The 24,956-nt window shown below is 37.9% G+C and overlaps 1 protein-coding gene across 5 annotated transcripts in view; it reads right to left on the minus strand.

Annotated features, from left to right (window-relative positions):
- ANKS1B (ankyrin repeat and sterile alpha motif domain containing 1B) overlaps positions 1-24,956 on the minus strand; it is an 806,451-nt gene that overhangs the window by 593,000 nt on the left and 188,495 nt on the right. The gene's annotated exons all lie outside the window — the stretch shown is intronic.

The raw sequence follows: 24,956 nt of genomic DNA on the forward strand, positions 1-24,956 counted from the left end.
CTGTCTTTATTTGCAGATGACATATTTGTCTATATAGGAAATATAAAAGAAGCAACACAAACTCCTGGAACTAACAAGTGATTACAGCAAGGTTGCAGGATGCAAGGTTAACATGCAAAAGTTAATTGTTTTTCTTATAAAACGGCAATGAACAGTGGAATTTGAAATTAAAAACACAATATCATTTATGTTAGCAATCCCCAAAATACTAGATATAAACCTAGAAATACTAGATTAAATACTAGAAATAACTTAGATATAAATCTAACAAAACATACAATATTTATATGGGGAAAATACAAAATTTTGATGAAAGGAATAAAAAACAAATAAATGGAGATGACTTTCATGTATAGAAAGACTCAATATTATCAAGATAACTCTTCCTAACTTGACCTGTAGATTTAATATTATCCAACTCAAAATTGCAGCAAGTTATTTTGTGTATATTGATACTGATTATAAGTTTATATGCAGATTCAAAAGATCCAGAATAATCTACACAATATTAATAGAACTACCACAGTTGAAGAGCTGACACTACCTGGTGTTAAGAATTACTACAAACTTATGGTAATCAAGACAGTATGGTTGGTGATTTCTGGGGAAGGGGAGTATAGGGGATTAAATGGTAATGGAAAAAATAATATAAAGGTCATATATTTAAGATAAAAAAGAAGAAAAAAGATAATATGGTAATAATAATAGGTAAATATATCAATGGAACAGAAGAAAAAGTACAGAAATAGACCCATGTAAATATAGTCAACTGTTCCTTGACAAAGGAACACAGTTAATACAATGGAGCAAAGATAGTCTCTTCAACAAATGATGTTGGAACAACTGGACATCCCTATGCAAAAAAAAATAAATCTAGGCATAGATCCTATACCCTTCACAAAAATTAAATCAAAATGGATAATAGATCTAAATATGAAACACAAATTTATTAAACACCTAGAAGTTAAAAATAACACGAAAAGCACAATCCAAGAGAGAAAGAATTGATAAGCTGACTTTCTTAAAATTTAGAATGAAACACCTAATAGCATGCAGAAGACTGACAATACCAAGTGGTGAGGAGGATATGGAACACATAGGATCTCTCATTCATCCCTGGTGGGAATGCAAAATGGTACAGCCACTTTTGAAGACAGTTTGGTAGTTTCTCACAAAATTCAACATATTCCTACCATATGATTAAGCAAGCATGCTTCTTGGCATTTGCCTAAGAGACTTCAAAATGCAGGTCCACACAAAAACAAAGTGTACTATATCCATAAAAAGCAATGCTACTGAGCAATAAAAAGAACAAACAACTGTTACATGGATGGATTTCAAAAGCATTATGCTAAGTGAATAAAGCCAAGGCACAAAAGGATGTATGCTGTATGATTCTATTAATATGAAAATCTAGAAAATCAAAACTATAGTAAAAGCAAACAAATGAAAGAATGTTTCACTCCACAGCAAAACACATGCACTACTTATTTCCTCAATTGTTACTTCAACAATTGATAGCTTCAATGCTCTTTGGTCCTGCCAACCTTCTTTTGATTAGGTCACATGCATTTCTAGTTTCAAAACCTAATGAAATTACCTAACTTGTCTCTTTTTTAAAATATATTTTATTGATTATGCTATTACAGTTGTCCCATTTTTCTTTCCCCTTTATTCCCCTCCCCCCTACACCACCTTCCCACCAGCATTCACCTCCTTTAGTTCATACCCATGGGTCATACGTATACGTTCCTTGGATTCTCCATTTCCTACACTATTCTTAACCTTCCCCTGTCTATTTTCTACCTATCATTTATGCTACTTATTCTTTGTACCTTTTCCCCCTCTCTCCCCCTTCCACTCCCCTGCTAACCCTCCATGTGATCTCCATTTTTGTGATCCTGTTCTTGTTCTAATTGTTTGCTTAGTTTGTTTTTGTTTTTGTTTTTTTTAGGTTCAGTTGTTGATAGTCATCAGTTTGTTGTCATTTTACTGTTCATATTTTTTATCATCTTTTTCTTAGAAAAGTCCCTTTGACATTTCATATAATAAGGGCTTAATGATGATGAATTCCTTTAACTTGACCTTATCTGGGAAGCACTTTATCTGCCCTTCCATTCTAAATGATAGCTTTGCTGGATAGAATCATCTTGGATGTAGGTCTTTGCCTTTCATGACTTTGAATACTTCTTTCCAGCCCCTTCTTGCCTGGAAGGTTAATTCTGAGAAATCATTTGACAGTCTTAATGGGAACACCTTTGTAGGTAACTGTCTCCTTTTCTCTTGCCACTTTTAAGATTATCTCTTTATCTTTAGACTTGGATAATGTAATTGTGCCTTGGTGTGTTCTTCCTTAGGTCCAACTTCTTTGGGACTTTGAGCTTCCTGGACTTCCTGGAAGTCTATTTCCTTTGCCAGATTAGGAAAGTTCTCCTTCACTATTTTTTTCAAATAAGTTTTTGATTTCTTGCTCTTTCTCTTCTCCTTCTGGCACCCCTATGATTTGGATGTTGGAATGTTTAAAGTTGTCACAGAAGTTCCTAAGCCTCTCCTAATTTTTTTGAACTCTTGTTTCTTCATTTTGTTCTGGTTGAATGTTTATTTTTTCCTTCTGCTCCAACCATTGACTTGAGTCCCAGTTTCCTTCCATTCACTGTTGGTTCCCTGTATATTTTTCTTTGCTTCACTTTTCATAGCCTTCATTTTTTCCTCCATTTTGCAACCATACTCAACCATTTCTATGAGCATCCTGATTACCAGTGTTTTGAACTCCACATCTGATATGCTGGCTATCTCTCCATTGCTTAGTCTATTTTTGGAATTTTGATCTGTTCTTTCATTTGGGGCATATTTCTTTGTCTCAGCACACCTGTTACTTTGTAAGGGGCAGAGTCTTAGGTATTTGCCAGAGTGTGGCAACCCACATCTCTGGGTTGTGGCATGGTGTGTGGGGGAGGTGTCAGAGAGGGAATAATGCCACCTGCTCCGCTCTCTAAGGCTTTCAGTCACTTCCCTCGCTAACCACGAGCACATTGAGCCCTTCTGGTGCTGATACCTGGACTTGTGTATGTTCTAGGACCCATGGGTCTCTTCAATTAACTCTCCCATGAGGCTGAGAGTTTCTTCCACTGCCACAACCTCTACTGGTTTTTACAGCCAAAGGTTTCGAGGTTTTATTTTCCTGCACTGGAATCCTGGGTTACACAGTGTCTTGCTCCCCAGTTGTTCCTCCCAGTTTATCTGTATGCAAATGTGAGACCAGCAGCTCCTGCATCACCTGGCTCGTCCTCCAGTCACTGCCTTGCCATTAATCCTCTCTGCCCTTGCTTCCCATTTCTGCCCCTTTTATTGTTCTGGATGAATGTTCCTTCTTTAACTCCTTGGTTGTTAGACTTAATAGTTTGATTTTCTGGAAGTTCTGGTCAGTTTTTTGTTTTTAACTTTGTTGTTATCCTTCTTTTGGTTGTATGAGGAAACAAAATGTATCCACCTATGCCTCCATCTTGGCTGGAAGTCCCAAACTAGTCTCTTAATGAAGGATAACTTACCTTATTGGAATTTAATTTGACTATTTACACACAAACCTTAAAAAAGATAATAACCTCTGTTCAGTGATTCAATTTTTCTAAGCAAATATAATAAAAAATATAAGGAATCATTCTGAAAATTTTCATCAGAACATAATTCATAACATTAAATGACTGGAAACAATCTAAATGAATGTGTAGTTCTGATTCAGGGAAATAGTAAAAATAAGGATTGCAATAGGGGATGGTTAAATAACTATCCTAGTACACTCTTATAATGGAATATTACACAACCATTAAAACATCTAGTCATAATGGAAAGTGTTCAAGACATAATGTTAAATGAAAAAAAACATAGTATGTATATAGAGAGATTCCAGTTTTAGGTATTATATATGAAAACTGTATGTTATATACATGAATATGAAAAAATGCACAATGTTATTTGTTCACTTCTTTGTTCATTCATTTAAAACACATACACATTTATTTACTACCTAACTTGTCTAAAAAAAAACAGAAATGGTCTTTACCCTATCGAGATGATGGTCTAGTGAGAATGATATATTTGTAAGTAATTACAGCAAAATTGTATGTATACATTCTGTTTGTTTGTTTGTTTCTTATTTGTCCACTGTTATTGCCAACTCCATGATGGCAGTGATCCTGTGTATGCTTGTCACTGTATTTCCAGCCTTTGTTAGAGTCCAGGATTATAAATGCATGATGAATGTAGAGGAAACTCACAGACTACACGAGAGCATATTAGTGGGAAGACCTGAAATGACTCAGGAAGTTTGAAAACTTTCTTGAGGTAAGTGCCATTTAAAATAAGGTCCTGAAGGATGAATAAGACTTAGCCAGACAAAGAGGGTTGGGAAGATTGTTCCATGTAGAAAATTGCTACAGGTAAAAAAAAAAAGAAAGAAAGAAAAAGAAAAAAGTGGTACCTCAGTTCATAAAAGCAAACAAGGGTTATTTCAGGATAAGGGTATATAGGCAATTTTCTTCTCACATTTTTTTCAATGAACATGTTTTTGTGGTGATCAAAAAAACAATGTTCCGAACACAGTAGATATAAAATCCCTGACTTACTGGGTGATCTCCTGTGGCCCAGAAGTTTGGGGCCCCTATTCTGTAGCACTGGGACTATGCTGTATACCCAATATGTACTTAAATGCTAGTTAAATAATTTATACACATGGAGATAAATAGTAAGTGAACCTATGAAACCTACAATTCTGGTATTATACGGTGGCTAGTTATTGTTACAATGACTTTGCAGAACTAGATAAAAAGAATGACTAAATTTCCTTTTACATATCTTTGTTGAAAAATTATTCCATTTGATGTACATAGTTTATACTTGAATTGGAACAAATCAATACTATTTGTTATTCTAAATCTCAGAAACAGATGTTTTGATTTCTTTCCAGGATATAGAGGAAGAAAAAAATTTGGATGGTCTCTAAGTAACCATGACTACCATTTTCAGTACATAACAAGTGTTATTTTCACACTCTTTGTGTTGGTTAAAATAATAACCTATCCTTATAAATAAAATCTGGTTTTCATGAACCTTCCTTTCATACTGCAAGAAAATATTTTAAATTATTTATCAATCCAATAGCAATGAGCTTCTAAGAGTAATTATTTTTCCTGAGCATGGAGCTCTCTTAACAGAGTGTAAGTGCCCTGTCTCCAAAGCAATTAGGATTGTTATTTCGGTCAATATTAAGATCCTAAAACCCTTTTAACATTGTTCTCTCCATCCTCAAGGGCAAAGAATAATTCTCAGCTGTACCATCCCAGGCCCAGATGTGAATGGTGGCACAAATTTGATATGAGTGTCTCTATGCAAATGGCATTGAGACGCTCATATCTATGATGACATTTCATAAACAAATGAAAAATGTGTATACTCATTTCAGCTAACACTCAACTGGACTGACAATGGGCCCACATCTCCAAAGAGCCGCTGTGAACAAGTAGAGCGAGTTATGATACTTGAAGGCTGGCCCTCTGCTCTTACTGATGTAATGGCGGCTTTATTGCTGGGAACAAGAGTTTTCCCAATTCCCTATCTGCATCTCCAGTCCTATTTTCACCACTTATATGTTTCAGGTACAGATCTAGTCTCAACGTAAATAATTTATGAATTGCTCCCAATAAGACATAAGAAGTCCTGCTTATCTCCTCACATCGCTCCTTCTATCTGGAAAGTCTTCCCTTTTTGCTGCTTTTAAAGTTTAGCCTTCAGATTGGGTTCTACTTAACTTATGGAAAGTTGTTGGGACCATAATACCTCTTCCATATTTCTGCCATAATTGTAAAATTTAGACCTTAGCAAATGTTGTCCTGCATTTCTTCTCTGTATTCATTCTATCCCTCTAGTTAGGTCAAAAGCTCCTTTGGACAGAGTCAGTGCACAACATCGCACTGTGGTGCCGGGGTCCAGTGAGGCTGAATGGATGATAATGATAAAGGTCACCTAAAAGCAGACTCCAAAATATCATATGTCAGCCTTCTATTCTAGGCTATGAATATAAGTTTTTAATTTTTTACCAAATGTTTTATTCTGTCTAAACTTTACCAATTAAAATTTCCACCTCCTTCTTACAAATAGCTTTATTTTCATAAATGAGATTTCCTTGCTGTATTTCCTTTAATGACTCTACTCTGTCTGTCCAATTTTAATACCGCCTGAAAAAAAGGATGATTTTCCAGAATAAGATTGTATCTTCAGCTTAATTGTCACAGTATTTCATTATATTAATACATTAAAGGAAACCCCAAAAGTAACTAAGAGATTGCTTTTGTGGTATTTTACAAATACAATTTGCTTTACACAAAAACAATAAAGCATCCTCATTTGAAACGTGTATCTAGAAGATTCAATCCTTTTACATCAGAGATGCCAGCTGGGCAGAGGCTGGTCACCTGAGGTAACAGGCTTCCCTCCTTGCAGAGGGATGCGAGTGCCAGTCAGCCACGCTGCCAGCTCAGATGCCTCCCAGAGGAATGGCTGAAGCTGGGACATTTAAGATCCTCCAAGGATTCCTTCCTTATGGTCTGTGCCTATATTATGATCTGTTTTCTTCTATATCAACATGCCATTAAACAGAACAACACAGACAAGAAAATGATATAACATTTCTTATAGCTCACAAGACAGGTCTTTCCCAGAGTTAGACGATGCCGAAGGCTCCCAGAATTAATCTTGTCCCGTGCCCCAAAAGCAAGGCACCACAGAGGTATTTGAAATTGGTAAAAATGAAATCCTTTAAAAAACCCAGCAAAAATGTAATATAAAAGAACACGTTTTAAAGGACTATAAATAAGGAAAAGAAACTATAAAAACAAGTTAATTATGAAATTATAACATTCATATTGACACATTAATATAAAATAGAATTTATGAAATTAGAAGACAGGCAAAACTTGCTAGTGATTTGATATTCTGACTAGTGTTCATTCATTTGAGGCAGAAAACAAAATGACCCTCAACAGAAACTCTTATAAGATGCCAAGCTCCTTTAGGAGGCAAATTTAAACACACAAGAACTGCCTGAGTAGGTATAATCCTCACTGCAAACAGATGAAGAAACTGAGGCATTAAAAAAATCAGCCTTACTGTGTTTGAGAAGCGATATTAATAGTCTTTGAAATACTCTGACTTGAGAAAATCAGGTTAAATTAACTGCAATATATATTTTTCGTTTCTAAGCTAAATATATGTTGCTAAAGTACAAAACAATTTAACAGTAAAGTGATCACCCACTAAAATAGTACTTTTTCAATGTATTTTAGGTAGCCAACTCTCCACTTTTTGCAAAAATGACATTTTTTTGAAAAATGGCTCACCAAAGGTATACAACATTCTGTAATTTCTTCTATACATTCAGGTGACAATGACAAATTGCTCAAGTTTCCACCTTGTATTGCCATCATTATTACATGTTTGAAAAATTGATATCTCACTTGTGGCCAAGGATTACAAATGCAACAACATGCTTCCTTTTCATTTCTCTGTTTTCTTCTCCATTGATCCTTCCATTCCTCTTTCAGTATTATTCGCCCATTTTTCCTTTCCCATTTCATGTGTTCTTTCCCTAAATCTATATGTGTCACCTTTATGGCCACCTCCTCACCCTTGTACCCAACAAGAAATGTTTTGTGTGTGATTTTTTAAATATGTATTTTCTTGATTATGCTATAACAGTTGTCCCATTTTTTTCTTCCCTTTATTTCCCTCTGCCCAGCACACCCTCTCTCAACTGCATTCCCCTACTTTAATTCATGTGCATGGGTCATACATTGAAGTTCTTTGGCTTCTATATTTCCTATACCAATTTAACCTCCCCCTGTCTATTTTCTACCTACCATTTATGCTACTTATTCTCTTACCTTCTCCTGGTCTCTCCCCCTCCCACTCCCCCACTGATAACCCTCCATGTGATCTCTGTTTCTGGGATTCTGTTCTTGTTCTAGTTGTTTGCTTAGTTCATTTTTGTTTGTTTTTTTTTTAGGTTCAGTTGTTGATAGTTATCAGTTTGTTGTCATTTTACTGTTCATATTTTTGATCATCTTTTTCTTAGAAAAGTCCCTTTGACATTTTTATATAATAAGAGCTTGGTGATGATGAACTCTTTTAACTGAACTTATCTGAGAAGTGCTTTATCTGCCCTTCTATTCTAAATGAAACCTTTGCTGGGTAGAATAACCTCAGATGCAGGTCCTTGCCTTTCATGACTTTGAATACTTCTCTCCAGTCTCTTCTTGCCTGCAAGGTTTCCAACAAAAAATATTTTTACTCACTTTTTTAATAGCTTAAGCTAGGAGGCCCAGAGTGTGACTGACACACCCTGGGGTGAATGGAAAAGCACCCTAGCAGGCTGGGTGTGGTAAGGAGCAGGGGAAAAGGCACAGATAAGGGAGGACCCATGACCCAGTGAGAGCAGTGCTGGGTCACAGAGTCCCACAGAGGAGTCGTGTTGTATTACCACACCTAGAGGCACAGAAGTGCCAGAAATAAGGAACAAAGTTCCTTATTGCATCTCTTTATGAAAGAGATGAAGAGTTTCTTCCTTCCAGTATGTATAATATGTACTGGTCATTATTAGTATATAAAAGAAACAAGACACCACTCTCTCCTTTTTCCAACAAGTCCGTTATAATTCCTACTTATATTTCCTGTTTTCAGAATGAAAGAACCTAATAAGTAGAACCAAATCTCAGTTTAGCCATAGGATCAAAGCAAGAAATGGAATTCCTTCTAGAAGTTCATTCAAATTAAATATAGCTTTGTTTTTCACTCATATGGTAACTTCTAATAATGCAATGGATGAAATATTAGTTGAGAGATGTAGAAAACAACATAACATTTCACTAATTCATACTCAAAGGAGATGTTAGTTGCCTTTTAAATATTGTTGACATCTACTTATGAATGGGCTATTAATTAGTCATTTTAAAACCAATTACATCATATAGTAGATAAAACAAAAAGAAATTGAATACATCCTTCAGATATAATAAAGGCCACTGTTCATGTGTTAGGTTTTCTGTTGAGCACTTGACATATCTCAACTCATTTAATCCTCACTAAACGATGCAATGTTGGAATTATCCTCATTCTAGAGATGAGGAAACTGAGGCCAATTCATAGTTTGAGTATATTGTTAGCAAGTGATCAAGTCAGAATTAGAACTCAGATTGCCAAACATAATGGTTTTTATACCCTTCCAGCTGCTTTCCTTATGATGAGAAGTGAAAGAAAAATTCAGAAAGCACAGCCCAAGTGCCTACTGCATACAAGGCATGAGCAGGGTGTACTAGACAATACACACATCTGCCCTCAGGCACCTTACAGGCTCAAAGACTAGGTATTCCATAACTATGTAATTATAATGTAAGAGAAAAAATCCACAGAGGTCACAAATAAGTTACTTGACTATCAGAGAAAGGAGACTGCTTCTGGCAGGGGAGGGCTGAAAAAGACCTCAGGAAGGATGTAGCATTTGAGGCCTTAAATCCTACAGATTTAATAGTTTTGTACCAGCTAGACGCTCACTAACATTTGGAAGGAGTACCCATCTCACATGCCGCAGAGGGTATCCATCTCATTTGCAACCGAGCTTCTAAAAATCCAGATGGCTCTGTGAACTCTCATCTGGTTTCGATGGCTTAGAAATGCGTTTAAGCTGAACATCTAAAATGATTTCTGTGAAATTGTGCTTTGAGCATGAAAGTTCAGAAACTGGCACTTTGGAGTCTTGTTACACATGGAGAATGGATTTTTCTCTAATATTCCATTTTTTTTCTATGCAGGATTAAACATTTTCACACCTGAAAATATTTCCAATTAAATCCACATTGATGTGGATTTCACTGTAAGCATGAGGGGTCTAATTTCTTTACTCTCTAGACCCAAGGTCAGTGAACTTCAGCAATAATCTAACCTTCTGTCCATTTTCATAAATAAGGCTTTATTAAAGCACAGCCATGCCCACTCATTTTCATATTGTCTATAGCTGCTTTCATGCCATGCTGGGTAATTGCAACAAAGACCATATGGCATCAAACCTAAAATATTTACTATCTGACACTTTATAAGAGAGAGTTTGCAGACCCCTGCCATAGACAATTTGTTCAGCAAACATTTATTTAAAGACTTACAAGGGTAGGTGGCTGGTAGGCAGCTAGAGTGGGTTGCTAGCCAAAGACTGTAGCCCCATTAAACCAAGTTAAAAATTAATTCACAGTGCATTGTATTCTTCATTATGATTAATCATCAGACATAAGGAAAAAAACTGAAAACAACTTTTGCTGTGGGAAAAATACAGCAGGTGACAAAATACAGCATTTTGGGGAAATTCTCTTACTACTTCTACTGCTAGGGAACATTTAGTGAGCATTTACTACTATATGGTAGTAGTGCTAGACACTGCTACAAGCACAGCATAAGTTGCCTATATCAGTTATTCCTCACTGCAACCCTCGGATGTAGGTACTAATATCATCCTCATCTTACAAATGATGAAATGAAGAGTCAAAGTGAATTATTTCTAAGGTCCCACAGCTGGGACTTCACAGAACATGCTTTCATCCCTGGTGAAATATTCAGCCAGAGACTGAATGATTTCTGAAAAGCTATAATGGTTTATACTTTGAAAAGGGAGCAAAAAAAAAGCCTATCATTTACTGAGATGCTACTATGGGTTTGCCATTGTCCTATGTGTTTTAAATACATTCTCTCATTTTCAGATCACCCAACAATGCAGGTATAAATTACCTCTGGTACAAATGATTAAATAATATAGACAGGTTATTTGATTTACCAAAGGCACGTGTGTAAGTTGCAAAGCTAAGATTAAAATGAGGTCTACTTGACTTTCAATTATACCAAACTATCCTCATTTTTTTAAAAAAACTCCCAGCTGTACCTCTACAGTGCATGAAAAGGAACCACATTTGAAAACAAAAGCAACAGATATTCAATAGCTAAACAGTGAAGTATCGGGCAGGGGCAGGTAAGGAACAAATAAGCTATGCAATGGAAATGGCAATGAGAAAAATAGAAAAATGAGAAATACATCTCTAAATGTAAATAAAGAATCTGTTCCTAATTGCAGCTAAGACCAAACTCAGAATAAGCCACAACAGAATTTGCTGGAAACCTTCATTATTTCTTCTAATAGAAATGATGATTCATTAAAATTTAGCATATGTCTCTGACATGATTAATATCCCTTTTCCCAAAGGAGAGGTGCCTGGTCGACCCACTTACACACTATTGTTGAAGAAACATCTGAAGATGTGCATGTGGACCACACTCTTCTCTTAGGAGGCATGACTCAGTGATCAAAACAAAACAAAACAAAACACAGGGCCCTAGGCATTGAGTCCAAACAGATCTGAGTGGGAATCATTCATCTCTGCTGCTTCATAACTGTCACCGCAAACAAGCTAATTGACCTCTGTGCACCTGTTCCCTCATCTAAATGGCTGCTTGTAAGAGATGCTGCAGGGACATTCTGCCCCCTTAAAACACATCCAGCCCGGGGAATTATTCTTCTTTCAGTTATCATCCTTTTTCCTGAAGGAAGGGCTTCAAGAGAAAATATTATCTTGTCACTTATTCCCTCTGCCACTGTGCATATAAACCCCAGATGTCTCTGTGGTTTGAAAGGTTTGAGAAGGTTTGAAAGGTTTGAATATTTGTACCCGCTATGAATGGGTAGACTCACAGATGCTGAGATAAGGGAGGGCATTGCGGGTACCGAAAAGGACCTATGGCAGCACTTAACATCTGGAAAGTGAATGTGTGTTCCAGTCTTGGCAATCACACTAGATTCAGTATGACAGAGGCGGGGAGTAACAGGAGCCAGATGGTGGACACATCTCAAACATCATTGTAATGAATCAGGACACTGGTAAAAACGATCACATCCTGAATATCACTAAGGCCTTGCATAACAGATACTCTGGAAAAAGAAGGATGAAGATGAAAGGAAGAAACAATTTTTAAAAAAATAAAAAAGTATTTTCCTACAGCTGAAAATAAATCTTGACATTAAAAGGGACAACTTATATGCACCATGATGCCTTTTTCAATTCCATAATTAGATATAAAATTTTAGAATGCTAAAAATGTAAAAATCAGACTTTAAAAACATCAAGAGAAAAAAAAACAAGAAACATGCTGAGGCATAATAGCAATAGATACTAAAAGGAAGTTGTCCAAAGCTTTCCAATTCATGCAGGAAAATATAAGTTAACCTAGAAGTCTATAATCAGTTAAACTGACAAATAAGAGAGAAAGATACACGTTTCCATCACTCAAAGACTGAAAGAGCTTGGCCTTGATAAATTACTTAACGATATACTCAAGTGCACTCAAGAAATAAAGCGAGCACAGGATATGAAGCCAAGAACAAGAGATCCTATTATGAGGAAAACAGTAAAAGATTCTTTCAGCAAGGTCAGAGAGCAAAGGGCAGAGGCTGAAGCAGAGGAGCAGACAATGTTTGTATTGAGATATCCAGGAAAAAAATTTTAAAAACAGGGACTCCATGGATGGTAAGTGGAATTTAGAAATGTAATGAGGATATAATAAAACTGACAAGGAAAAGAAAGGCAATTAAAAACTCTCCCCTCAAAATTCTGCCTAGAAAGTCATTAGGTTGAAAATATTCATGAAAATGTTAAACAAGCAGGTTGATTAAAATAAAAGAAACAAAACAATCACAGGGCCATCATCCCATCCACGTGGTTTTAAGTGCCTATCTGCATTAGGACGAGAGATGTTCTCCGGCATCTTTACACACCTTCCTGGTCCTGCTACGAGGTAAATGTCATGGTGGTATGTACCCCCGGGCTGATCTGTCAGCGGTATCCTGGAAACATGTCCCTCCGAAGTATAAATATGGTATACCCATGTAATGGGATAAAAAAATTTAATTAATGTATAATCTAGAGGAAAAGGGAAGGAGTTGCTTAGGATCTGAGTATTAGTATCAAACAAATCACCTTTAGGGTTTTAATAAACTGTGTGTGATGATATTAGTAAGACTCCAAATGTGAGTCTGAGACTTTCTGGTTCCCTCCCTCTGGGGTTGACCGTCAGGTCATCACTGGCTTTGGTCCCAGCTGGCCTCTCCAGCATCAGTTTTTGAAACCAAGTGATGGCTTATACATCTCAGCCTGCAGAGCCACTGAAATTTAAGAAAATTAGGATCTAAGAAGCATTTGGTCTCTAGAGCATCTCAAGAACACGAGGTCTATGACAGTCTTCATGGCCTGGGAATTCGAACCACAAGGCTTCAGAGCAAAGTTCAGAGAAAAAAAAAAGATTATTAGGATAGCTATAGAGCCGATGAGGTTTAACCTAACCAATACCATGATCCAAATAGAAAGAAAAGATATTAAGCAATTAATGGACTATAAAATAGAAGCCTTTCAAAGTTAATTCTACACATATTCTCTTTCCACTGGCACAGGGTCTTGATACCAAAAATAATTAATAGCCACATGCCATCTATAAACATAAATATTAAATGTGACTCACTGGGCATATTGTACAGGGCCAACCTATGAACAAAACATGAACACTTGGTCAATGTCACAGGATAGAACAGAAATAAATGTCTACTAGCTTAACAAGTACCAGTAGAAGTGGAATTAAAAGAAGACAGTGAGTGAAGTGGGGAGTGAGAACTGGAAAAAAGAGCCCAGGAGCCAACATCCTCGTTTTCCAAAACACGAAGTCAAAAGGTACTGTCTGAAATTGATGCTATATAACATAAAACTATAAAAACATGATGTAAGTTTATTCAATTGTAATATTATTTAAAGCCACCAAGCTAACCAGTAAAAACTAAAATTTATCATAAAAATAACCAACACTTACAGGAGATGAGAAGGGAAATAAAGATAATGTAAGTGAATTATCCTTACTCTCAGAGAAGTAAGATATAATGATGCAAATTGCCAGGTGGGTATGTGAAATACAGGGGCACCACTTTGTAAAGTGTCTCATTGTCTAAATTAAGCATTGTGCTGTACACTTGAAACTAATCCAAAATAATATTAAATATAAACTGTTATAGGAAAATAATTTTTAAAAAATAAAATCAAATGAAGTTGATGAACCAAGAATGCAGACATGTGTATTTACAGGTCTGACAAGCCCGAGACTCACTATGGGGTGTGACACTGTGCGCTACAACACAGGCACTGTGATAGGCTCATAGACTGACTGATGGGTAACTACAAAACATTGCTGTAATGTAGAACACTTAGTCATCCAATCACAGAATTAACATAATTCATTAAGCAACAAATTAGTAATGATGTTAAAGGGTGTTGTTATCATACAAACTAAATACATAGTGTAGACAGAATAAAAACTAAGATTCTGAAGCTTATGTTCTAAAACCAAAAACCCATGTACCAGAACAGAGATAGAAGAGAATTTAGAAGTGATATTAGAGACACTATTTAAACATGTCTGAAGGTATTCAGATTGCTAAGTGCACACTAACGATACGCAACAGTGTAATGGTAGATCCAACCAATTCAATAAGAGAGAAAAATCAAATGATTATGAGCATTGAAAAGTCAGAGACATGATGACTAGTCTTTCCAGATAATATATAACAGCCTAACTAAAAAGGCATCTCAAGCATTTTTATAAACTGCAATATAATTCATAAGATAACAAAGCATAAGATAAGTATACAAAAGTCAACAACTTTCCTATATATCAGCAAGAACCAGGTAGAAAATACAATAAGAAAAATATCTGTTCATGAGAGAAACAAATATTGTGAAATCAGAAAAAGTACAAATATAGATAAATGTGTATTTTAAGTACTATACAACTACTTAACAACAACAAAGGGACTTGAAAACATATAAACTTATATCATGCTCCTGAGTGGAAAGATTCAATATTATAATAATGGACAATTTTCTCCTGATTGAACTCAAATTTGACATTGCTCTAATGTAACAAGCTCAATAGGTGAGGTATAAAAGTATAAAAATCTTAGAAGAAAACATAAGGGTAAATCTTTATGACATTCGATTGATAATGATTTCTTGCCAAAAAGCACAGGCAACTAATATAAAAATAGATAATTTGTGCTGAATCAAAACCAAAAACCTCTGTGCATCAAAGGATACAGTCAGAAGTGAAAAGGTACCTACAGAGTAGAAAAAAATACTCACAAATCACATATCTGATAAGGGGTTAATTCAATTCACCTATGAAATAAGTCACCACAGTTTTTTATAACTCATGGCATTTATTATTTGCACAAAATACAAAATCTTTATCACAAAATTAGACCTTGTTTTAAATAATTCAAACAATGCATAAGTAAATGCAGTAGGAAGTTCAAGTTCCCTGGAATGTTGAGCCTTAGATATCACAGTTATTAACATAATATATACACTTACAGACTTTCCAAGCACACACAAATAAATACTACATGAAATTTAATGCACTTACATGAGGTTGGTTTGTACCACACACAGTGTTCTTTAACCTGTGAACACTACCAAAATTTCCAGAGGCCAACAAAACCTAAGAGAAAAAGATCAATCCACACGGCAAGGAATTTATATAGAAACTTGCGTTCATATTGTAAGATCTTCGTTATAATCCTAGAAATAGGAACCAGCTTCTTCTTGTTAAAAAATAGGAAGCAAAGGGTAAATGACTTGCCCACGCATATACAGACAACAAATAAGCAGTCAGGACAATTACTTCAAGTAAAGTATAAGGTTCATCAGAGAAAAAACATATAATTCTTATTTTATGTTATTCACAGTACCTGGCACAATATTATAAGAAACATAAGGGTATGATGAATGCTTACATTGTTTTCTGCTCTCTACCGTACATATAACAAATAGTAAATGTTTGTGGTACAAATGGATGGGTGAATGCATAGAATAGGGAAATGTGGAAGGATTCTAAGTGAATTGAGATTCTTATCAGGCCATCGCCCTTTTTTTAACCTGTAGGATAAATAATATACTCAACCATCCTGGAAGCACAATGTAAAATTGAAAACACACTTGACCTGAATGATTCTTATCCTCTTTAACAAAGAAATGCTACAGTGAAACATAATTTTGTGCAGTAGACAGTATAAACATTTACCTTACTGTGACAAAGTGGGCCCTCTTCAAAAAAGTTCCTTTTAATTTCATAGAAAAGTATTCACATGAGTTTTGGATCAAACATTGTAGGCAAACTTAAGCAAATTAATCCATTGACAATCAATTTCCTCAAGGTCAAGTGAAAATATTTCACAGGGTTGTGGTGAAATTAAAGTGAGGTAAGGACAGCTAAGTGTCTATCACTGTACCTGACATATGCTAGGGACTCAATAAATGGTAGATATTATTGTTAACATTATTATCATTATCATAATACTCTGCTAAAATACGTGAAATAGACCCTTTCCAATGATAAAGTTTGAGTTGTTACTTACTTCACAAGCTCTAAAAAATACCTGCATAAAAACCTAGATCAAATAAATGCTTGACAGCAAAGCAAAAATGTGTTCTTCAGTGAATGCCTGTATCTGCCTGGATACAGCCGACTGGCATCTGCTCCTTGAACGACTACATCCTAAAATGTCCACAGACCTAATGGCCACAGCCAGTGCATTAGTTTCCTTTCCCCGCTGTAACTAATCACCACGAACTTAGCAGGCTAAACACAACAAGAATTTATTCACTGACAGTTATCAAGATCAGAAGTCAGAAAGGAGTTTTAAATAGCTAAAATCAAGGTGTCAGCAGGATTGGCTACTTCCAGAGGTTCTAGGAGAGAAACTGTTTCCTGTCTTTTCCATATTCAAGAGACCACCCGCATACCTTGGTTCATAGCTCCTTCCCCCATCTTCAAAGCCAGCAACATAACATTTTAAAATTTCTCTCTGCTTTCCCCATCAAGTCATCTCCTATTATTATAAGGACCCCAATGATTACATTGGGTCTATCTACACAACCCAGGAAAATCTCCCCATCTCAACATCTGTATATTAATCACATCTGCAAAGTCCCTTTTGCCAACATTATTCACAGGTTCTTGAAACCATAACATTAGACATTTATGGAGGGAGAGAGGAAGGCATTATTCTGTCTCTCATGGCCCACCCTGTGTTCCCCCAAGATTCACATCCATCACATGTAAAATCCATCCACCCATCTCAATATCCCCCCAGGGTTGACACGATATTGAGATGACGACATCAGTTAAACTGAAATTCTCATCTAGATTTCATCAGCTCAGAAGTCCAAAATCTCATCATCTCAATCAGGATGAAACTCCACGTTATCCTAAGATAAAATTCCTCTTCATCTATAGATCTTTGAGACTAGAAATCAAGTTATGTGCTCCCAAAACACAATGGTAGGGATAGGAAAGCAATTACAGACCCTCCCTTTAAAGTGGGAGAAATGGTAGGGAAAAGGGGAGTCAACAGTCATGAGAAATTTAGGACACCAACTGGGCACAGCCCTGCAGGTTCCAGGCCTAGGGATGACCCTTTGCAGTTCTCAGCTCCATCCTCTGAGTCTCACTTCCTATTTCATAAAGATTAATATACAGGGTGTGGCACGAATAAAGCCCCCTTTTTAATTACAAAATATTTTATTACAAAATCATAAGCAGTAAGTCTTAAACATAACACTATCGCATTCCAGCCCACCATATGCCATTTTAGACGAAATGTTCAAATTGCTGTCCGTCTCATGCGAGACATTCACGTACCACACCCAAGCAGGCGTTATTTCTGCTGGAGGATGTATCTTTGCTAGAGTGGTTTTATAAACCTATTTCTTGCCTTTAAGAATCCATCTCTTTAGGTATCTAATTGCCTTCTTTTATTTTGTCTTTTTCCTGTTCCTTTCATTTCAAGCTGGCAGTGTCTTTACTGATCACACCAAATTCAAAAACCTTGTGGGTACCGCGTGCATGTCACAGGAATTCATTCCAAAGAACAAAACACCTCCGCAGGTCTTGCCTGATTAACCCCATATTTAGACTGTGCTAAAATGAATGAAAAGGCCTACGGGACACATGCCTAATCTCTCCAAACAGCCCTCTGTGTAACTGAATAATCTGCTACTTTGATGCTACCGAGGCACTAGAAAAAAGTCATCCAGCAACACTGGTCTTCTCCAGAACACACTTTCTTGACAGTTAATGTAGAAATCTCAGCACCCTTTTTTAGCCTGGATAGGCTAACAAAATCCCAAATCATCAAGTTCTTGCTCCTTTTTGCTCAAAAGTTCTTCATTCAATTTATCTTTCCTCTCATGCTTTGCTAGAAGAAGAACCAAGCCAAACCTTCAAAATTTTGTTTGGAAGTCTACTGAGCTAAATATCCAAGTCCATTACTAGTATCCTTACTAGTTCTGCTTTCCACATAACTAGGGGACATGATTCTGCTAGGCTTTCTGCTATTACACAACAAGTATCTCCTTTCCTCCAGTTATCTATGACACGTCCCTCTTTTACTTTGCAGTCCTTACCAGAAGCATCTTTAGCATTCATGTCTACCAGCATTCTCTCTATGACCGTTTAACTACTCTCTAAGCTCCTACAGCTTTTCGATCATGCTCCTCACTTTCGTTGAACCCGCAGAGCAACACCTTTATATCCATATTTTTACAAACATTCTGTTTATGACAATTTAGGTGCTCTCTAAGACAAAATGAGTTTTCTCTACCACGTCACCTCCTTCGGATCCCTCCCTGGCAGTATCTTTAAGAGGCAGTCTAGTCCTACTCTGCCACACTCCTCAGAATCCTCCCATCCTCTACCTGCTGCGCAATTCCAAAGCAGCTCCCCCATTTGAATGTATTTGTTATGGCAGTATCCCACTTCCTGGTGCCAACATCTGTATTAGCTTTCCAGGGCTGCTGAAACAAATCACCACAAACAATAGCTTAAAACAACACGTGGACAATAACAAGGGGGGGGGCATAGAAATGGGAGGGAGGTGGGAAGGGCTGGGAGTGGGCTGGGATTGGGGTAAAAGGCAGAAAACCGTACTTCAACAACAATTAAAATAAAAATAAGTAAACTATGTTGATAGCTCCAAAACCCCCCCACAAATTTGTTCTCTTACAGTTCTGCATGTCAAAAGTTCAAAACGATGCTCACTGGGTTAAAATCGAGGAGCTGGCAGGGTCGGTCCCTTCTGGAGATCCCAGGGGAGAATCCATCTCCCCATTTTCTGCCAGCTGCATCCCCTTGGTTCAGGGCTTCGTCACTTCAGCCTCTGCTCCCATCATCCCGTGTCCTTTTCTGACTCAGGCCTTCCTGCTTTCCTTTTACAAGGACCACAATGACTAAATTAGGTCCTCCTGATAACCCAGGGTATCTCCCCATCTCAGGATTCTTAAGTTAATCACCTCTATAAAATCCCTTTGCTTTGAAAGGTCACCTATTCACAGGCTGTAAAAATGAGGATGGGGACAATTTGTGGGGGATTTATCTGCCTACCACAGCCACAGTCGTTGTTAACTGAGTTCTGCTTAAAATATTTAACCTATATTTTCAATTACATAGTTTTGAGCACTGTCCCCATTGACTGCCCAGCTTACTAAACTACCGTTTCTGTCATTTCCACATTTCAAATGCTGGTTCTTTTAAAAGTTTCAGCCAGAAGAAATTCGGCAATAAAATAAGACTAGATATTGAATCGCAGTTCCTAAAGTGGTTAATATCTGAATAATTCCTTGACTGATAATTATTGCTTGGAGCATTTAGACCCCTCTCACAAAACCATAACCATTCTGGAGTTGAAAGATACCTAAAGAATCATCTCAGTTCCAAGAATGATGAAAATGGGACCTAAGCAGGTCAAATGACTTACCCAATGACTTAAACTCTAATGCAGAGGAAGTTGGCACCCATTTACACTAAGACTAATGACTGACTGTAGAGAAATCTGGTGTAAGAGCAAGCATACAGAAAGAAAGCTGCTGCCTTTACATAAAGAGAATTTCTTAATCTCGGGTTGAAGTAGATTTTCATTTAGCCACCTGAGCTCCTTAAGTGTTGAGGCAAATACTAATAAGGGAGCTACCTAAACAGCTAGACGAATTCAGATAAGATTCAGGACTAGAGCTATACCCGCCTAGAAAGCTGCACGTGACGGTTATCAAGCCACAGAACAGGGGTTCTGCTGTTGTTGGCCTAATGACTAGATGGGAAAAAATTCTGGAAGTCCATAGGCCCTACGAATAAAACAGTTCCTGGTTTCCCTGGATACAAGGCAATTAATTCGGTGCTTTCATGGAAACCTGAGATAAACTTCTGGTAATAAATGTGTGTGGAATAAAAGTGCTTTTAAGCCAATTGGTTTATCGTCACTTCATTTTTTTTAAAAAGCACCTAAATGAAATTATACTGTGCCCAAGGCTGACTATTTCTTTCAAAAAGAAAAAGAAAAGAAACAGAACCACTTGAGTACTTTTTAAATGTTACCTCGATTAAAATATTAGCTTTTGGTAAGTATACGTAATATAAATATAAAGTGGAAATTAAGTTAACAAGGACTTCATTATTTTTTTTTAGTTAAAGGATTTTAAACAGGCCAGTAAGAATTACTATTGATGTGTGAATAGGCCTTTCAATAAATAAAGGAAAAATACTCATATTACCAGAAATAATATGAAGGGAAGAAATATTTTCATTTTGCCCTATAGAACAAACTGAAGACTCAAAAACTGTAACTTGAGGCTGACATCAGAAGAAGGTGGCCTGAGAGGTTCCCTAGTCTCTGAGTTGCAACAAGTGGAACGGCTATAATTCAACAAAGGATTTCCTGCTCAACACACAAATGTGGCAGAGACGTCTGTGGACTACAACAGCTGAAGGTGGGCGAGCCACAGTGAACAGGGGGAGAGGGAAGGGGCAGGAGCGGAAATGGGTGCATGGGCACTAAACTTATGAACCTCGAGAGTATTTCATGAATTTGACCTCAAAAGCAAGGAAAGTGAAAGCAAAATAAATGAACAGGACTGTATCAAACTAAAAAACTTCTGCACAGCAGAAGAAACTTCAAACAAAACAAAAAGCCAACCAACTGACTGGGAGACGACATTTTGCAAACAACACCGTGGGTAAAGGTTCATATTCAAAATATATAAAATGCACACAACCTAACAACAGGAAAAACAAACAACCTAGGTTAAAAATGGGCGGAGGACCTGAACAGACACTTCTCCCAAGATGACAAACAAATGAGTAACAGACATGAAAAGATGCGTAACTTCACTAGCCATTAGGGAAATGCAAATCCCAACCATAATGAGATACCACCTCACACCTGTTAGAGTAACTATTCTCAACAAGTCAAGTAATAATAACAAGTGCAGGAAAGATTGTGGAGAAGAAAGAATCCTCATTCAGTGGTGGTGGGAATGTAAACTGGCACAGTCACTGTGGAAAACAGTATAGAGGTCCCTAAAAAAATTAAGAACAGTGTTACTATATGACCAAGTAACCCCTCTCCCAGGTTTCTACCCTGATAATTTGAAAACATTTACTCATAAAAATATATGTACCCTCCATAGGTTCCAAACACAGCAGGGGCCAGGGACTAGGGGCATGCAGTCCTCTGAGGGGTCTTCTGGCCCAGTTTTCAGTGAATAAAGTTCTGTTGACAACTCAGACCCCTATGTTCATTGCACCATTATTCATGGGGGCCAAGACATGGAAACAACCAAACTGTCTTTCAATAGATGATTGGATAAAGATGATGGGGTCCATATATTCACTAGAATACTACACAGCTATAAAAAGATAAAATGCTATAATTTGTGAAAACACAGAGAGATTTTGAGAATCTCCATGCACTAAGCAACATAAGTCAGACAGAAAAAATCAAGAACCAGATGACTTCACTTATATGTGAGATACAAAGCTGAAAGCAACGCATGAACAAACACACACAAACTCATACACCCAGACAAAAGTATGGTGATGACCAGCAGGGAAGGGAGTGGGAGGGAAGTTAGTCAAAGGTAAAGGGGGTCAAATGTATGGTGATGAAGGAGATTTGATTTGGGGGGTGAACACACAATGCAATATACCAATCATAATTATAGAATTGCACACTTTCAACTTATCTTTTTATTAACCAATGTCACCTCAATAAATTTAAAACTATGGCCTTATGTATGTGTTGGGTATGTTGTTGTGCCAATAAAGATATTTTAGTCCTACTGAATTAATAATGTTTATAACAGTTGGCAAAGTTTCTCAGACCTTTTTATTTATAAAATTTGAAAGTGAGTGAAGGATAGAACATATGCAACAGCATGGATGGACCTGGAGAACATTATGCTAAGTGAAATAAGCAAGGCAGAGAAAGACAAGTACCATATGATTTCACTCATATGTGGAATCTAATGAACAAACTGAACTAACAAGCAAAAGAGGAACAGGCTCATAGATGGACAGCAGGATGACAGCTATCGGGGAGCAGGTGTTGGGGGTGAAGGGACTGAGCAAAAAGGAAAAGGGACTCATGGACAACAGTGTGTTGGTTGCAGGGGGAAGCGGGATACAAGGGGCTAAATGGCAATGAAAAAATACAATAAAATTTTTTTTTAAAAGAATAGAGCATAGTGCTGATGTTTGAGGTTCTTTCCTCTGCACAGAGTACAAATGTCTAGGGAACAGGTTAAAAATCTCATCATCAGCCCTGGCAGCTGTAGCTCAGTGGATTGAGCGCGGGCCTGCGAACCAGAGGATCGTGGTTCGATTCCCAGTCAGGGCACATACCTAGGTTGCAGGCCAGTTCCCGGCAGGGGACACACGATATGCATTGTGTCTCCTCAGCAAAGGCAACCATACATTGATATTTCTCTCCCTCTCTCCTTCCCTTCCCCTCTAAAGATAAGTAAATAAAATATTTTAAAAAAAATCTCATCATCAATTCAAGATGTGTCAAAATATCAAAATTATCATTGTTGTAAAAATAGACATTGCTAATAAAAACAGTTTTATTCTTTGTATTAATAGAAAGAATAATTCCAATAAAAATAGAGAGTATAGAAGACCGCCGCTAGCCCACCTGCTACAGAGCTGCGGGGAACAGGATGCTCTGTGAGGTATGGTAAGGAAGGTATGGAGGGGCCCCTGGGAGCTGTCCTGATAAAAGAGAGCCATGGACAGCCCACCCCTGCTACTGTATCACACAGCCAAAAGCACCCTGCACAGGGCATGTCTAATGCCCCCATGGGGAATCTGCAGCCACATTGTAAAAGGCGGGGTCCATGCTATGCACCAATATCTGGGAGCAACTCCACGCAGGTGAGCAAAAGAGAAGTGACTGATGTGCACGACAGTGTCCAAATGGTGACGGTGGGCACCGTTCGCACCAGCCCCTACCTCGCACTACCTGATGTCATGCCGCTGGCTACCCAGAAGAGAGGGAACAAGCCTACACAGATCTGAGAGCTAATGAGGCTGCTTCCCTCGACATGTGTAAAGGTACCCGTTCATAACAACAAAAACAACAGCTCCGTCTGAAGCTTGCCACTGGCAACTCCTTTCACCTTCAACTGCGTCCCTGTTCACATATGAGAGATCTTTCGGCTCACTGGGAAGACCTCATCTACACATTAAAACCACCAGGGCAGGTTTGTAGCAGTCCCCCCACTATCCCGGCTGATGATACATGGACATACTTTGAGGAAGAAAACAGCCCAGAGGTAAGCCTTTGCAGAGTCTCTGAAGGGCCAGGGTGCTTTGTGAGAGCAGCTGAAGTTCCTGCAGAGTTTTTGGCACTGAGGCTCATTTCAAAATGCATTGTATTTGGAAGTGTTCAAGGCCAAATGAGCCTCAGTGTGGAGGCCAGGCCACATTGGAGAGGTTCCTAATGCTTTTCCAAAGTGTTCCCCAAGGCTGTATTTCAGAGATTTCTTAGCTCTCGGCAACTCTTTCATAGTCAACATTGGATTGCCACTGCTGCATCCTCACCATCCAATCTATTCTTGAACCTCCACAACTCCGGGCAGGCAGGCTGACATGCTGGGGGATGTCACGTCCCTCCAGGACTGCCATGCACTGACTGTTGCGTGCATCGGTGGCAGTGTGGTGTGGTGTGCACCTGTGCATGATTGGTCAGTAGCTAGAAAATATTAAAGTGCGCCCATTTTACCAGCAGAAATACTAACACAAGTGTATTTTTAAAGTGTGTGAGGATATTCCCTGGTGGATTATAATAGCGCGCTCTCTCTGGTACTAGCAGGGTTCGAGCCAAGTTGGAGAGGGGATTCCTGCATCAAACAGGAGGGTGGGCTTGTGGCTGCAAGACTCTTATTATAAGCCCTTGTTTAGCTGTAGGAATGGAAGGGAGCAGACCCTCCTGGTCTCACTGTATTTCACTTCTTTGTCTTCTTCCTAGGCAAATGCCTTTCATTTCCATGGAAAAGATCAAAATCAAGTCAGCCCCAGGAACCTTGAACCGTTAAGTGTCTGGGACCACCTAGGGTGGTTATGCTGGGGAGGAATGAATTCAACGTCTCCCTCCCACGTAATACGGCATTCAAGACTTCCCATTCTTCAGTCCCAAAGCCTATAGTGCCTGAGGAGAGGGCAGGACTGGGAGCAGGAGCAGGTGTTACACGAGGCAGTTGGCAGACTCAGAAAAGAACCACAGCACTAACAGGAGCAGCCTTGGGGGGTCTGGAAGGAGCACAGCCAAGCATGGCCAACTTGGGTGCTTTCAACTCTTCTTGTCCTCAGAGGGTACTCCCAGCACATCCGTGGGAGCTGCTGGCCTCTCCCCTGGGGCAGCGGGAGTACGGTGGCTGCAGGGGCAGAGACGACTGGCAAGAACTTTGGGCTCTGAACTGTCTTAACTTGATATTTGTAATTAAATA

Source organism: Sturnira hondurensis, unplaced genomic scaffold, assembly GCF_014824575.4.
Source record: "Sturnira hondurensis isolate 20B ecotype Veracruz unplaced genomic scaffold, ASM1482457v3 Scaffold0017436, whole genome shotgun sequence".
In the NCBI taxonomy this organism is placed as follows: domain Eukaryota; kingdom Metazoa; phylum Chordata; class Mammalia; order Chiroptera; family Phyllostomidae; genus Sturnira; species Sturnira hondurensis.